At 40.1% G+C, this 17,690-nt stretch overlaps 1 protein-coding gene across 27 annotated transcripts in view; it reads left to right on the forward strand.

Annotated features, from left to right (window-relative positions):
- Nucleotides 1-17,690, forward strand: part of LOC139387963 (zinc finger MIZ domain-containing protein 2-like) — a 39,125-nt gene that overhangs the window by 1,439 nt on the left and 19,996 nt on the right. For 17 of the 27 annotated variants that reach the window (XM_071134390.1, XM_071134371.1, XM_071134391.1 and 14 more), the window contains exon 2: nucleotides 17,478-17,530. The exons of 3 other annotated variants lie outside the window; for them this stretch is intronic. The gene's annotated coding sequence lies outside the window, so the exon portion shown is untranslated. The remainder of the gene's footprint in view (nucleotides 1-17,477; nucleotides 17,531-17,690) is intronic. 7 more of the 27 variants (XM_071134376.1, XM_071134388.1, XM_071134384.1 and 4 more) reach the window with 1 other exon arrangement.

Genomic DNA, 17,690 nt, shown 5'->3' on the forward strand with positions numbered 1-17,690 from the left:
TGATGAAATCTGAGACGCTAAGTAGCCTAGCGACAAAAAGCTTCACCCATCATGAGAATAGTAGTAATTTAGCTCCTTAAAAAAAAAACAAATTTAACGCAGTCAAAGAATATTATTAATGAGGAATTTGTATATGTAAATAGTGGTGTTTGCACACTTATATCCAGACCTACACGTATAACGATACACCAATAACAACACTTGGGAAATTGTTTAAAATCAGTTGTATCCTGTGGACCAGGGGATCTTCCTACTTGTAGGACCAAACTAGACTAAGAGTTGAATAGAGACTAAATTGGAGTGAGTCAGACAAGACAACCATCTGAATGACCGGTCAGCACCATCCCAGGGACCAGTGCTGGTTCAGAGACTGAGGGGTTGAGTGATGCTGCTCCAAGTGATTTGGGGTCCAGCTGTAGCTAGGTGAGGCTATCAGAGGTTAAAGGTGAGACTAGGTGACAACAGATGGCATGGGTGCCTATCAGCTGACCTGCTAGATGGAGTTCAACCCGGAGGTGGATGAGATTAGGCATATTCCATATACACGCATTCTGTACAGGGCTGTGCGGAATATCAGATCTTTACAATGCCTGCATAAGTGTTGAACTCAAGAACCACATCAATATGATACAATGATTTTGTAATCTGTAGGCCTGTGCTGAATTGCACTGTATACCTTTCTGCTCAATGCTAGACTTGGACTGAAATAAGTGCATGCTCATGGGTGCTGACACTGTTTATATTTAGGTGCAGGAACTCCAGAATATCTATGAGATAATATTATATAACCAAAAATGGGCAAGTGCCTTTCAGACCTTAAAGGTGCTACACACAAGATTTTTTGAAGAATTTTTGCTTGTATTTCAGAAAATGTCCATAATATATCTGCCGCTAATAGCGGAATTGTATTTTTCACAGTATTACTTACCAGCCAGTGTTGTGGTTGGCTGTGATATTTGCCTATTGATTTCTCCCGTCGGAGTGGCATATTATCAAAATGGGAAAACTGTTCTGACTTTGTGGCTGTGTTATCTAGTGGAAATATCTTTTCAATAACAAAAAATATAGTTTTTTGAAGCTGCTGGACCAAAACGAAAGTTACTCGTTTTTGGTCCATCAGCTGTAAAAAGGATATTTTTTTGTTACGTTACAGCCGTGATCTAAAATGAATTAAATTAAATGTGTTCCTCATGAATCGACACACAATACCCCACAATGACAAAGGAAAATCAGGTTTTTATATTGTTTTGCAAATGTATTACAAATAAACAAATGCCTTATTTACATAAGTATTCAGACCCTTTGCTATGAGACATGACATTCAGCTCTGGTGCATTCTTTTTTTTCGTGGATCATCCTTGAGATGATAGAGCCCGGACTTGAACCCTATCAAACATCTCTGGAGAGACCTGAAAATAGCTATGCAGCGATGCTACCCATCCAACCTGACAGAGCTTGAGATGATCTGCAGAGAACGATGGCAGAAACTCCCCAAAAACAGGTGTGCCAAGATTGTAGCGTCAAGATTGAAGACTCAAAGCTGTAATCGCTGCCAAATGTGCTTCAACAAAGGGTCTGAATACTTATGTAAATGTGACATTTCTGTTTTTTTTCAATCAAATGTGCACAAATTTCTAAACCTCTTTTTGCTTTGTCATTATGGGGTATTGTGTGTAGATTGGGGGGGGGGGGGGGGGGGGGTAATTTAATAAATTTTAGAATAAGACTGTAACGTAACAAAGTGGAAAAAGTAAAGGGGTTTGAACACTTTCCGAATGCTGTGTGTGTGTGTGTGTGTGTGTGTGTGTGTGTGTGTGTGTGTGTGTGTGTGTGTGTGTGTGTGTGTGTGTGTGTGTGTGTGTGTGTGTGTGTGTGTGTGATACCAGTCAACAGTTTGGTCAGACCTACTCATTCAAGGGTATGTCTTGAGCTGTTTTGGGATGAGTTGGACTGCACAGTGAAAGAGTGAGCAAAGCTGTCATCAAGGCAAAGGGTGGCTATTTTGAAGAATCTCATAAAATACATTTTCATTTGTTTAACACTTTTTTTTGGTTACTACATAATTCCATATGTGTTATTTAAGAGTGTTTGATGTAATCACTATTGTTCAACAATGTAGAAAATAGTAAAAATAAAGAAACCCTTAAATGAGTAGGTGTTCTAAAACTTTTGACTGGTATTGTGTTTTGTTTGTTTTTTCTCCTCCATATTTCCCCCTAATGTTATTAGCCTACCTCTTTCGCTCTCTAGTTTTGCTTCATTCCTTCCTCGCTTTCAACAGTGGTGAAGATAATCTCATGACACACTTGAATAATATAGGACTTGAATTAGATGCAGAAGGCTTTCACTTCATGAAGATTGAATGGTTTTGGGTCTGAATAAATAACTGCTATAGCCTACCACCATCGTGAGTTTGCTCTTCTTTCAGACGACCCGTGAGTTCTGTTGGCTGCTGTATTTAGCAAAACAAGGGCTTGTGTCCCTCTTCAAATAGTCTTTTGGTATAAGAAATGCAAAGAAAATAATGTCCAGCAAGCTATTCTCGTGTAGCTTTTCCTGTATGAGACTCCAAGAGCTAAGGAGAGGCAAGCAGAGCACAGTTGCATCCGTGTTGCGCAAGAGACAGAGGCTTTTTTATAACCCATAATTCATTGGCTAAATATAAGGCTAGTACTGCATAGAATTTATTACTTGAAAGAGGCTATGACATCTTTTTTATATATGACTGTGCCTATCAATCTTGAAGAGGATGATCTTTTTTTGATGCAATTTGAATGGCATTGATGGAGAGAGAGTGCACGGTCGTGCACTGATTTAAAGCAACAACATTTGAGTGATAGGCTGTTTTAACTCTGCAGCTGCAATAAATAAAAAAGCAATTTGCAATAAGAAAATAAGGTGACGCCTGAAAGCCAGATATAGATGTGTAGAGACGCGCATTCGGTCTTTATATTATTGTTGTGTCTTTGGCATTATTAAAGTGAAGACTTATTTTATCAAATCAATTCTCTGTAATTATTATTGCGTGATGAAACTAATCATGTAAATGCAATTAACCAGGAAGTCGAGCACCAAGGAAAATCTTCATATTATAAAGTTATAATTTTCCTAATATAACTTTTCAGATATTTTAATATCTGACCAATTAGTCTTCTAATTAATGAATCATTCTTTACCTCACATTAGTCTCATTCCAAACGTCGAAGTTGTTGGTTATCTGCACGAACCCAGTCTTTGCTATGAATCATCCATACATCAATTGTCTTAATCATTTATTTACTAACTAAATAATCACAGAAATGCATAAACAAACAATATATATGGGTGTGGACTGAGAAGGCCGGGAAAGACGAGTCCCTACACAGCTGATAATTATAATAATTTAAATGCTAATCCTTTGCACATGAACGTTCACTCATTCGGGAATAATTGCAATCAATATATATTTACGCTCAGTCTGTCGGCGTGATCTCTGTTGGAATCGTCCGTCTTTCTGTTGGAAAGTTCATCCTCCCCTCACTCTCTTCCACTAAGTCTTTGGTTAGAATGGATACTTCAGAGAAACATTCAGAAATTTTCTTATAGATACATTGCCTTGCGAAAGTATTCGGCCCCCTTGAACTTTGCGACCTTTTGCCACATTTCAGGCTTCAAACATAAAGATATAAAACTGTATTTTTTTGTGAAGAATCAACAACAAGTGGGACACAATCATGAAGTGGAACGACATTTATTGGATATTTCAAACTTTTTTAACAAATCAAAAACTGAAAAATTGGGCGTGCAAAATTATTCAGCCCCCTTAAGTTAATACTTTGTAGCGCCACCTTTTGCTGCGATTACAGCTGTAAGTCGCTTGGGGTATGGATCTATCAGTTTTGCACATCGAGAGACTGAAATTTTTTCCCATTCCTCCTTGCAAAACAGCTCGAGCTCAGTGAGGTTGGATGGAGAGCATTTGTGAACAGCAGTTTTCAGTTCTTTCCACAGATTCTCGATTGGATTCAGGTCTGGACTTTGACTTGGCCATTCTAACACCTGGATATGTTTATTTTTGAACCATTCCATTGTAGATGTTGCTTTATGTTTTGGATCATTGTCTTGTTGGAAGACAAATCTCCGTCCCAGTCTCAGGTCTTTTGCAGACTCCATCAGGTTTTCTTCCAGAATGGTCCTGTATTTGGCTCCATCCATCTTCCCATCAATTTTAACCATCTTCCCTGTCCCTGCTGAAGAAAAGCAGGCCCAAACCATGATGCTGCCACCACCATGTTTGACAGTGGGGATGGTATGTTCAGGGTGATGAGCTGTGTTGCTTTTACGCCAAACATAACGTTTTGCATTGTTGCCAAAAAGTTCCATTTTGGTTTCATCTGACCGGAGCACCTTCTTCCACATGTTTGGTGTGTCTCCCAGGTGGCTTGTGGCAAACTTTAAACGACACTTTTTATGGATATCTTTAAGAAATGGCTTTCTTCTTGCCACTCGTCCATAAAGGCCAGATTTGTGCAATATACGACTGATTGTTGTCCTATGGACAGAGTCTCCCACCTCAGCTGTAGATCTCTGCAGTTCATCCAGAGTGATCATGGGCCTCTTGGCTGCATCTCTGATCAGTCTTCTGCTTGTATGAGCTGAAAGTTTAGAGGGACGGCCAGGTCTTGGTAGATTTGCAGTGGTCTGATACTCCTTCCATTTCAATATTATTGCTTGCACAGTGCTCCTTGGGATGTTTAAAGCTTGGGAAATATTTTTGTATCCAAATCCGGGATTAAACTTCTTCACAACAGTATCTCGGACCTGCCTGGTGTGTTCCTTGTTCTTCATGATGCTCTCTGCGCTTTTAACGGACCTCTGAGTCTATCACAGTGCATGTGCATTTATACAGAGACTTGATTACACACAGGTGGATTGTATTTATCATCATTAGTCATTTAGGTCAACATTGGATCATTCAGAGATCCTCACTGAACTTCTGGAGAGAGTTTGCTGCACTGAAAGTAAAGGGGCTGAATAATTTTGCACGCCCAATTTTTCAGTTTTTGATTTGTTAAAAAAGTTTGACATATCCAATAAATGTCGTTCCACTTCATGATTGTGTCCCACTTGTTGTTGATTCTTCACAACAAAAATACAGTTTTATATCTTTATGTTTGAAGCCTGAAATGTGGCAAAAGGTCGCAAAGTTCAAGGGGGCCGAATACTTTCGCAAGGCACTGTAGATGTTTCGGCGGTTGTCGGTCTTCACATTGTCAACAAATTCTAGCTGCAGACTAGTAATTAGTATCGAGGATTTGCTCTTATACTGTCGATATCGATAGTCTCAGAGTTTAACCATATCCACCAGTGTAGCCAATGATCCACATGGTTTGGTTAGGATTTCAACAACCGAGGAATGCATGGTCTCTACTCAAACCTTAGTCCTCTCGGTAATCGAGGTGCACGTGGTCTGCAGATGATTTATCTAGGTGAGGTTTTTATTCTGAACATCAGAAAAGGCTGTCCCATGACGCCAGATCAATGTCTGTGCTCATGGGGTAGGCCAATGACTTAATCCAATTCCCTTTCAAATGTAACTATCTTCCATTAACTTAGAACTACCCATCCCGGATCCGGTATATTTGTCATCAGCAACGCTGAATAGCATAGCGCAACAGTCAAAATTTTTTACTAGAAAATATTCATATTCATGAAATCTCAAGTGAAATATAGCGAAACACAGCTTAGCCTTTTGTTAATCACCCTGTCGTCTCAGATTTTGACATTATGCTTTACAGTGAAAGCAATGCAAGCGTTTGTGTAAGTTTATCGATAGCCTAGCATAGCATTATGTACACTTAGCATCAGGAAGCTTGGTCACGAAAATCAGAAAAGCAATCAAATTAACCGTTTACCTTTGATCTTCGGATGTTTTCACTCACGAGACTCCCAGTTAGACAACAAATGTTCCTTTTGTTCCATAAAGATATTTTTTATATCCAAATACCTCCGTTAGTTTGGTGCGTTATGCCCAGGGATCCACCGGAAATAGCGGTCACGACAAGGCTGACAAAAATGCAAAATTATATCCATAATGTCGACAGAAACATGGCAAACGTTTTTTATAATCAATCCTCAAGGTGTTTTTCAAATATCTATTCAATAATATATCAACCGGGACAGTTGGCTTTTCACTAGGACCGGGAGGAACAATGGCCGCCTCTCTCTCACTCAGAGCCCCCACCTGACCACTTACGTAATGGTCGTTCACGCTCATTCTTCAAACTAAAGGCCTGAAACTGTCTAAAGGCTGTAGACACCTTAGGGAAGCCATAGAAAAAGGAATCTGGTTGATATCCCTTTCAATGGTCAATGGGGATGCATAGGAACACAGAGCTTTCAAAATAAGAGTCACTTCCTGATTATATTTTTCTCAGGCTTTCGCCTGCAATATCAGTTCTGTTATACTCACAGACAATATTTTTACAGTTTTGGAAACTTTAGAGTGTTTTCTATCCCAAGCAGTCAATTATTTGCATATTCTAGCATGTGGTCCTGAGAAATAGGCCGTTTACTTTGGGAAAGTTATTTTTCCAAAAATAAAAATAGTGCCCCCTAGCTTCGAGGTTAAACAGTTTAAAATCACATTACATAATTTCACAAATAGTTTCATCTTTACTCATTCATTTTATACAATAATTAGATGCAAATCTCATAACGGAGACTCTTGTATAAACAGAGTTATGGTAATGTGGCTGTGTTGTCTCTCATGCGGTCACAAACATTAGACAAATTGGACCGGTCGTAGCTGGATTCTCCACCGACCGTTTACACATTGTCCAAAACATGGATATTATTCAGTTTTCAAGTTTTGTGAGGTAGAAGAAGTTCCTTTGTTCTACTGTGAACCCTCTCTCTATACTGCATGGCAGTAAGAGAGTCTCCTCCATGAATTTACGACCTGAGATAACAGAGCCTGGGTGTAGGGGGAAGAGAGGTGGCGAGAGAGCGAGTTGGTGCTTGCTACATCCAAAGAGGGCCACATCATGTCAGTAGCATAGGCCTAACTGTCACAAAGTTACCATGATGAGATGATGGGTCTACATGTATTGTGAACTGCGCTCCATACTGAGATGGGCTGTCTGTCCCCACCCTGAGCTTTGATGATTCATCACTTAGAGAGAAGGCAGAAGAAAAGCTACATTTAAACATTGCTTACAATAACAGTTCCATTCCATTTGACCTCATGCTGTTCACATAATTTATTCGAATTTACCGATTTCTCAGTTATTTATCCTGGGAAGGGAGTGGTTTTGGGTGGTAAATCTTGCTAACCAGGTTCCTGACATTGTGTGTATCAGTGTTCTGAGGTAATTTCTGATTGCCCTTCCACCGGCTGCATACCCTTAGATCCGTAATGACATTAAGATACCCAATTTAAATTCTCCCGGCGAGTGAATGAATTGTGTATTGAAGACTTACTGCTGCTAGTAGCTCTACTCACACTGAGTGACAGACAGGATATTATAAATATTCAAACCTGTGTGTGTGTGTGCGGCTCGGTCAGTGAGTCAGAAATGTGGGTGGGACTCCCTCTCTGACACGTAGCTGTTCTCTCCATGCAAAACCCCCTCAGAAAGAGTGACACAGCTGATGGAGGCACACACATTGTCTATGTAAGAGGGAAAACAAGAGGCAGTGGTTGGACAGTCAGGTGGTGTTTTGGTCTGGGAGAGATTGTAGTGTGAGGAGAGGGGGAAGGAGAGTGAACAGAGTGTTCTGTTCATCACAGTGCTGGAACAATCTGAGCTACTATTCCCTCACAAGCGCACACTTACACAAGGTTGACGGGGGGCAATTCCATGGTAACTCCGATCCTTTTTACTTAAAATGTGTGCCAAACAAACATTGATTTAAAAGTTTATCAAACATACAACACTATGCAGAACTACACTTCTTAACAATTTTTAAATTGAAAACGTTAAACATTTACTGGAATTTTAGTCAAATACATTTAGTCTCCACGTAAAAAAAAGTAACACCTTTTAATAGTTCGTTGCAGATATTTAACGGTTAGGTTTCAATGATGTCTGCAGAAAGAATGGGGTGTCGGCTATGACACATTGACTCTCTCTTGATCTCTCTTCATTATTGAACTACAGTAATGGAATTTGTGGTAATGGAATTTCATGATGGGTCCCTGATCTGTACCACACACAAATACATAATTATTAATATGAATAATTCTCTTCATGGTAATGTATCCTAAATATATATACACAAGGTAGAAATATGCAATATCTTCCTTAGTATATTTTGGTGTTATACTACAAACTGGCTATTATTTTAATGAGCTCTGCCCCCAAACAAGACCCAATTTGGTTGGTCCAGACCAAATCTGAACCAATTGTAGATGTCCAAATTTGTGAAACAGACATCAAAGTACAGTACAGCATAACACAATACTGAACAGTAGTGTATAGTTTAGGGCTGACCCCATTTAGTCGATTATTTGGTCACTAGGCTGTTGGTTGACCGAGAATGTCTTTAGTCAGAGCATTTGCAAACACTTTTTTTTTTTATGCCATATGTCTTGATTGACACCTGTCTCAGTGGACTAATCCATTGCGGAGGCCGAAGGGATGGCACACCAGTATCACCAGTAGTACATTTACCGTGAATTCCCACTTGTAATCTACAATGTTTGTTTGATTACCATAATTTCTGTTAATGCATTGAATCTGGGGCACAACATTGGTTTTTGAAGTGGGGGGGACATAATTTTTTATATAAGTACAAAAGTGTGTATATTTTATTTATTAGGGATGCACGATATATCGGTGAACATATCGGAAACGGCCGACATTAGCTAAAAATGCCAACATCGGTAGCGACCCGATATTAAAAACCGATGTCAAAGCTACAGTGTAAACCTGTGTATACCATGATGTACGTGCAACACATCATTCCTAGCCTAGGCCATGATGTTTGCTGTGTGGATCGAGCAGTCAACAAGTTGAGCAGTCACTTCAAAGAGTAAGAACATTTCAGCGAGACAACTCAAAGGCGAAGTCCACCAAGATAATGGGATTCATTGCCCTTGACAATCAACCGTACTCTGTCGTGGGTGACGTTGTCGAGCACCGGTATACACTACCCCGTGCACTATTTTTCAGATGTTGCCCTACCAAAGTTATACAGTAATAGCGTCACTGCTATTAGCTTCACGACATGCATACTATGGAACGCCGTTTGGGTCTTTGCGTGTCAAAAACAGTAGCACTGTCAAAGCTGTACAAAAATGTCTGCAAACAAGCAAACCCCAGCCACGAACGATGTGTTTACAATACCGCGTTGGTAATAAAGCATTAGTTGTTCGACCGCAACTTCTGGGGTAAATAGCTTTAGCTTGGTATCTAGCTAGCACCAGTACAGCCAGCCTGAAAACAATGACCAGTAGAAACTGCAGTCATTTTCAATATTCTTAGCAATGATTTAGGAATCCTTGTGAGTAAGTATTAGCTAGGTTTTTACTTGTTGTTAGCCTATTGAAATTGAACAGCTAGCCAGCTACTTAACCCCGTTGCCCAAAGTTAATGTTATAAGCAGCCAGTTATGACCGGACCGGGTTATGTATTGTGTTGCTAGCCACAATAAGGATTAGACACAACAGTGGAATTTGCGGTTTGCCTTCAAAATAAAAGTATGTCATTGACAATGACACAAATTAATACAAATAGTAGAATTATGCCATACTTTTATTTTGAAGACTAACCGCAAAGTTCACTATTGTGGCTAATACTTGTTGCAAGCTTCATATAGATGGGTCCGACCACCATTAATCAACTAAGAACTGTCTTATAAATTAGGGTTATTTTAAATGACACCAAGCTATGTAGTTAGCTAGGTAACTATTGCTACTGAAACAGATTGTCGTTTTGCTATGTTTTTGGGAAGAACATTGTTTGCATCCATGAGCTAGCTAGCTTTCTTTATGACCAGCACTGTAGGTGCACGAGACAACTTTACCAGCATCATAGCATACGTATGGATGAATCGCTGTGACATATGACATATGAGTTACTGTGTAATAACTATGTTAAAAAAATGTAAGAATCGCATTAAACTATTTTTATTTATTATAGATCCCCATTAGCTGCTGCCTACATTCACAGATTTCACAACACTGCCCTCAGGCCCCTACTCCAGCACTAACACATATCTACAGTACTACATTCGTGTGCGCATGTCTGTGCCAATGTTTGTGTTGCTTCACAGTCCCTGCTATTCCATAAGGTGTGTTTTTTTCAGTTTTTTTTAAATCTAATTTTACTGCTTGCGTCAGTTGCTTAATCTGGAATAGAGTTCCATGTAGTCATGGCTCTAGTACTGTGTGCCTCCCATAGTCTGTTCTGGACTTGGGGACTGTGAAGAGACCTCTTGTGGCATGTCTTGTGGGGTATGCATGGGTGTCCGAGCCTTGTGCCAGTAGTTTAGCCAGACCGCTCGGTGCATTCAACATGTCATAAACCTCTCATAAAAGTAGTGATGAAGTCAATCTCTCCTCCACTCTCATCCAGGAGAAATGTACATGCATATTATTAATATTAGCTCTCTGTGTACGTCAGCTGTGCTGCCGTTCTGACCCAATTGCAATTTTCCTAAGTTTTCCTAACTAGGGCCTGTAGGACCTGCTTTGTTGATAGTGTTGTTAAGAAGGCAGCGCATCGCTTCGCTACTACAGCATCAATATGTTTTGATCGTGACAGTTTACAATCTAGTGTTACTCCAAGCAGTTTAGTCATTTCAACTTGCTCAATTTCCACATGATTTATTACAATATTTAGTTGAGGTTTAGGGTTTAGTGAGTGTTTTGTTACAAATACATTGCTTTTAGTTTTAGAAATATTTATGGCTGACTTGTTCCTTGCCACCCACTCTGAAACTAACTGCAGCTCTTTGTTGAGTGTTGCAGTCATTTCAGTCACTGTAGTAGCTGACGTGTATAGTGTTGAGTCATCCACATACATAGACACTTTACTCAATCAGTGGCATGTCGTTAGTAAAAAGCAAGGGGTCTAACAGCTACCCTGGGGAATTCCTGATTCTAACTGGATTATATTTGATAGGCTTCCATTAAAGAACACCCTCTGTGTTCTGTTAGACATGTAACTCTTTATCCACTAGGGGGTGTAAAGCCATAACACAAGTTTTTCCAGCAGCAGACTATGATCAATAATGTCAAAGCCACACTGAAGTCTAACAGTATGTTTTACTGGTATTATTTGACTTGCAGTCATATTCAGGTCCCGATTGGTCAAGAAACTTATTTGACACGTCACATTGTTATTTAATGTGCTTCACCCAAACGGTGTTCCAAAGAAATCCTGGTTAAGAATGAAACGACTGAACAAATGAACAACGAAACAGCAGCGCAAGTTAGTGAAAGCAATAGGTTTTGATGATGTTTTACTGGTAGTGTGTGTGTGTAACGTTTTTTTAACTAGGCAAGTCGGTTATGAACAAATTCTTATGTACAATGAAGTCCCCGACACCGCTGGGCCAATTGTGCGCCGCCCTATAGGACTCCCAATCACGTCCGGATGTGATACAGCCTGGATTCGAACCAGGGACTGTAATGACACCTCTTGCACAGAGATGCAGTACCTTAGACCGCTGCGCCCGTGTGTGTGCGTTAACTATTCAATTGTACTTGAATGCTTAAAAGGCCGCAAAAATGTTAAATATCGGTTATCGGTAGCGTTTGTTTTTTTTGCAAGGAAAATATTGGGTATCGTTATAAATGTTGATGAACATTTAAGTGTTAATCATGGAACTTTAGATACACTTCTCCTTGATGTAACCGCTGTGTCAGATTTCCAAAAAACTTTACTGAAAAAGCATAATCTGAGTATGGCGCTCAGAGCCCAAACCAGCCAAAATAAATATCCGCCATGTTGCGCAGTCAACATTAGTCAAAAATAGCATTATAAATATTCACTTGCCTTTGATCTTCATCAGAATGCACACCCAGGAATCGCAGTTCCACAAATTGTTTCGATTATGTCCATCATTTATGTCCAAATAGCTTCTTTTGTTAGGGCTTTTCATAAACAAATCCAAACGCGCGTTCAGGTCCGACAAAGTTTAAAAAGTTATATTATAGGTCAAAGAAACTTGTCAAACTAAGTATAGAATGAATCTTTAGGATGTTTTTATCATAAATGTTCAATGTTCCAACCGGAGAATTCCATTGTCTGTAGAAAAGCAATGTAACGAGAGATACCTCTCATAACGCTCGTGACTGAGAACGAGGTTGCTGCCAGACCCCTTAGTCAAACAGCTCTCATCCGGCCCCCCTTCACTGTCGAAGCCTGAAACGTTCTAAAGACGGTTGACATCTAGTGGAAGCCTTAGGAAGTGGAAAATAACCCATATCCCACTGTGAATTCGATAGGGGCTGAGTTAAAACACGACACCTCAGATTTCCCACTTCCTGTTTGGATTTTTTTCTCAGGTTTTGGCCTGCCATATGAGTTGCGAAATAAGTTATGTTATACTCAGACATCATTCAGAGTGTTTTCTATCCAAATCTACTAATTATACGCATATCTTAGCTTCTGGGCCTGAGTAGCAGGCAGTTTACTCTGGGCACGCTATTCATCCAAGCTACTCAATACTGCCCCCCAGCCATAAGAAGTTAAACACTGTTTCCCATGCTTGTTCAATTAACCATAAACAATTAATGAACATGCACCTGTGGAACGGTCGTTAAGACACTAACAGCTTACAGATGGTAGGCAATTAAGGTACATTTTAAACTTAGGACACTAAAGAGGGCTTTCTACTGACTCTGAAAAACACCAAAAGAAAGATGTCCAGGGTCTCTGCTCATCTGCGTGAACGTGCCTTAGGCATGCTGCAAGGAGGCATGAGGACTGCAGATGTGGCCAGGCCAATAAATTGCAATGTCCGTACATTGAGACTCCTAAAACAGCACTACGGGGAGACAGGACGGACAGCTGATCGTTCTCGCAGTGGCAGACCACGGGTAACAACACCTGCACAGGATCAGTACATCCGAACATTACACCTGCAGGACAGGTACAGGATGGCAATAACAACTGCCCGAGTTACACCAGGAACGCACAATCCCTCCATCAGTGCTCAGATTGTCCGCAATAGGCTGAGAGTGGCTGGACCCTAACCCTCACCAGACATCTCTGGCAACAACGTCGCCTATGGGCACAAACCCCCTGTCGCTGAACCAGACAGGACTGGCAAAAAGTGCTCTTCACCGACGAGTTGTGGTTTTCATAGCCTCAAGCTCATTACCATAACGCAACGTTTCCTATTCATGAAAATCGCAAATGAAATAAATATATTGAAACACAAGCTTAGCCTTTTGATAACAACACTGTCATCTCTGATTTTCAAAATATGCTTTAACCAAAGCTACACAAGCATTTGTGTAAGAGTATTGATAGCATAGCATAGCATTAAGCCTAGCATTCAGCAGGCAACATTTTCACAAAAACAAGAAAAGCATTCAAATAAAATCATTTACCTTTGAAGAACTTTGGATGTTTTCAATGACGATACTCTCAGTTAGATAGCAAATGTTCATTTTTTCCAAAAATATTATTTGTGTAAGAGAAATAGCTCCGTTTTATTCATCACGTTTGGCTAGGAAAAAAAACGAAAATGCAGTCACTTACAACGCCAAACTTTTTTCCAAATTAGCTCCATAATATCGACAGAAACATGGCAAACGTTGTTTAGAATCAATCCTCAAGGTGTTTTTCACAATTCTATTCGATGAAAAATCATTCCTGGCAGTCGGTTTCTCATCAGAGTCAAACGGAAAAATACTGCAGCTGGAGATTACGCAATAATTGCGACGGAGGACACCAAGCGACCACCTGGTAGAAGTAGTCTCTTATGGTCAATCTTCCAATGGTATGCCTACAAATACGTCACAATGCTGCAGACACCTTGGGGAAAACGTGGAAAAGGTAAGCTGACTCCTAGCTCCTCCACAGCCATATAAGGAGTCATTGCCATGAGGCGATTTCAAAAAATGCGTCACTTCCTGATTGTATTTTTATCTGGGTTTTTTCTGTAACATCAGTTCTGTGGCACTCACAGACAATATCTTTGCAGTTTTGGAAACGTCAGAGTGTTTTCTTTCCAAAGCTGTCAATTATATGCATAGTCGAGCATCTTTTCGTGACAAAATATCTTGTTTAAACGGGAACCTTTTTCATCCAAAAATTAAGAGTGCCCCCTATATCGAAGAAGTTTTAATGCACCAGATACTTTTGATGTTGACCCCCCCCCCCTCCTGTTCCGGGACACATTATTCCATTGCTGTTAGTCACATGTCTGTGGAACTTGTTCAGTTTGTCTCCGTTGTTGAATCTTATGTTCATACAAATATTTACACATGTTAAGTTTGCTGAAAATAAACGCAGTTGACAGTGAGGACATTTTCTTTGCTGAGTTTATTGGAGTGATTGAAATAGCTCACATAACCGTGGTTACCTATGTAACCTTCAATATCCCTATACCAACCCTACCTTGTCACAACAGCTGATTGGCTCAAACGCATTAAGAAGGAAAGAAATTCCACAAATTGTACTTTTTAAAAGCATTCCAGGTGACTACCTCATGAAGCTGGTTGAGAGATGGCCATGGGTGTGCAATGCTGTCATCAAGTCAAAGGGTGGCTACTCTAAAATATAAAATGTAGTTTGATTTGTTTAACACTTTTTTTGGGGGGGGGTCTACATTATTCCATATGTGTCATTTCATAGTATTGATGTCTTCACTATTGTTCTACAATGTAGAAAATAGTAAAAATAAAGAAAAACCCTTGAATGTGTCAACTTTTGTGTGTGTGTAGATATTTTTTGGATCCAGTCGGATTAACACTCCAAACAACCTCCCTGACCACTCTGTTGCGTCTGCATGGTCGCAAAGCACACCGTTGCCTCGTTTTGTATCACATGCAATGTGTGATAACTGGGGGGACAAAAATGCAAAATCAGAATGTGGGGGGTCGGGCGTTATTAGTCTTTTTCTTAGTGGACACATTGTTTGCAGAGCGCACAACCTCGGCTACACTTGTGAGAAACAAGTTTTGGTTTATTTCATTCCATTTACAAGTTGTACATTTATTTGTTTTGTTTTGAGCGCTCCTGTCGATGTTGATTAAGGAGGCTACCTGGCCTGCACGCAAATGTAGGCTTTTATAAATGTGCCCATTTGATGGGGATCTGATAGTATTGTATTTCGGATTTTCTTAACTCACCACCGAAAATGAGCCGTGGGGTTTCTCCAGAGTCATTTTTTCTTCACCTCAAATAGCAAGTAAATTAACTCTGTTTTTACATCCATTGAATGACAATAGTTCCTCAATATAGCCTATTAGAAACATATTTTAGAGCTCTCTCCCTTTCAATAACCACTCAATTTGAAAGGGGGAAAAATGTCATGCTCTGATGGAAATGTTATAAAATAGCGTCTCTCATCCCTCGCTCAAATACAGCTGTGTCTGTATGGAGCACAGTGGTGCAGAAAACTGAGGGTCCAGAATATTTTATACAATGTTGCAAGTTTGTTAGCATAAACTGGCTGGACCAAATTGATAGTTTCATTTTCTTTGCAGACAGGCCATGCGTAGCCAATGTGATTTGTTTTATCAGGATATTTTCTACCTGCAGGCTGCAATGTCTTTGTTTGATTTGTAGGCTATTTGACATAGTTGGCAATATAAGTTACTTTTAGATTTGTATAATTTTATTTCAGGGGAAAGGGAATAACTGAATGCATTCAACCGTAATGTCTTCCGCATTTAACCCAGCCCCGCTGAATCAGAGGTGCGGGGTGCTGCCTTATTCCACATCCACGTTACTGTCCCAATGCTCTACCTGCCGCCACTTTAGCCTGTCACTTAGCGGAGTGTCGTAAAAAAACACAACTATGGACTTTTCCCTCATAGGAGTTTACTCTGAGATGAAGCGTAATTTACTGCGAAACAGAGAGCGGGATGGAGAGGGTGATTGAGGGGAAATTGTGTTGAAAGCCTGTGATCTCTCGGCAGTTAACGAGCTGTATGTGTGTCAGGGTTTCTATGAGTAAAATGTTGCGCCAGACACACGCAACGTGTGCATTCAACGAATTCTGTTGCGCAATTTTAGAGATTAGAATATCTGTCCACGTTTACTTTTCCTCAGCCAACAAGAGTAAGGAACAGCAAAATCACTAGCCGATGTCAATGTCGGTCTACCATCCCCCATAGTAGAAACGTGTATATATTCTATTGGTTAGCTTGCTTTTCTGTGCGAGGAAGAAATAACCTATTCAAACAAACTCTGGACAGTTGTGGGACGATAGAGCCCATATTCATACAACCAGTGAGCTAAGTAAAACAAAACAAAAACGTAAGAAGCAATGAGGCTCATGCAACAGATCAGAACATTTAGCTTAAAATGTTGATAAACTATTATTTATTCACATTATAAGCGCAGCGGTGTGCACAAGTGTTGGCACAAGGCAGTAAATTGGCTACGCATAAATGTTAGTTCCATAATGCAATTAGCGGGAAAACTTTGTCAAAGGCGCACGGCACCATGCGAGCTGTTTCATGAGACAGATTAAAATATCTGTTTAGAAATTTGGATAAAGGGGAGCTCTACAGGTGCGACAACTAGCATGGGTTTCTAATATGACTAGGATTGTGCCTTTGGCTACTGGACAATGGAAGTTGATTTGAAAACCAATAGAACATGAGAGAAATAGGCTATACTGGTTTCAATGGCATTCTCCAGCCTATAAAATTTCCTTCACGTTTGGTTGTATTTTGTCTAGGCTACTTTGAAGCAAGGTAAGCCATGCCTCATAACATGTAGTAAAACGTTCAGGTTTCAAACAAGTATGCTTTGAAAATGCATACTTCCTCCAGCTCATTGCAACGTGTTGTGTGATGAGCTGAAGCCTGCCTACCTTTGCCTAAGCACTTGAATGGCAAATGGGAAGCGAGCTTCAATTACCAGTTGAGAAATAAAACTAGCAGCTCTCTTCAATCATGGCCATCAGTGTTTTTAACACACGATTGCATTTAGAGTTGTTGCGCAATGAAGGGGCTAATAAAAGCACGTTTCATTCTCCAGCAGTAAACAAACCGTAGCAGCAGCTCTCGCGCTACATCGACTGGTATTTCAATCAATTAATAGGCAAAAATCTATTTTTTGCAATGGGATTTATTTTCTTCTACCTGGCAATTGGCGGTGGCAATTTTATTTATCAGCTCTTAATATATTTTTTGGCCCAAAAGCCGGCTATTACGTGTGTAGGCAGCCGCTTCATTTGCTGTTCTCTTGAATTCCTGTAGAAATCGAAGAGCTAAATTTAGACCCTGCTGCCTGCCCCTCCCTTCTATGAGAACCATTATGCCAGGCAGTAATAGGCTAACTCTTTCGCTCTCTCACACACAGACCAACAGACAGACCGAGATACACACAGAGCAGAAGCTAAAGGGGAGAGGAAGGTAAGCGTGTGTGTGGCTATGATGGTGGTGAAGTCACTGCTTCAGTTCAATGCGATGAGTCGATTCGATCAGCTTTATTGCTGATAACAAGAACACGATAATACATGGCATAATGAATAATTGCACGATTAAAATAATAAGAACACAACAACACAACATA

The sequence above is a fragment of the Oncorhynchus clarkii genome, chromosome 29, assembly GCF_045791955.1.
Source record: "Oncorhynchus clarkii lewisi isolate Uvic-CL-2024 chromosome 29, UVic_Ocla_1.0, whole genome shotgun sequence".
Taxonomy (NCBI): domain Eukaryota; kingdom Metazoa; phylum Chordata; class Actinopteri; order Salmoniformes; family Salmonidae; genus Oncorhynchus; species Oncorhynchus clarkii.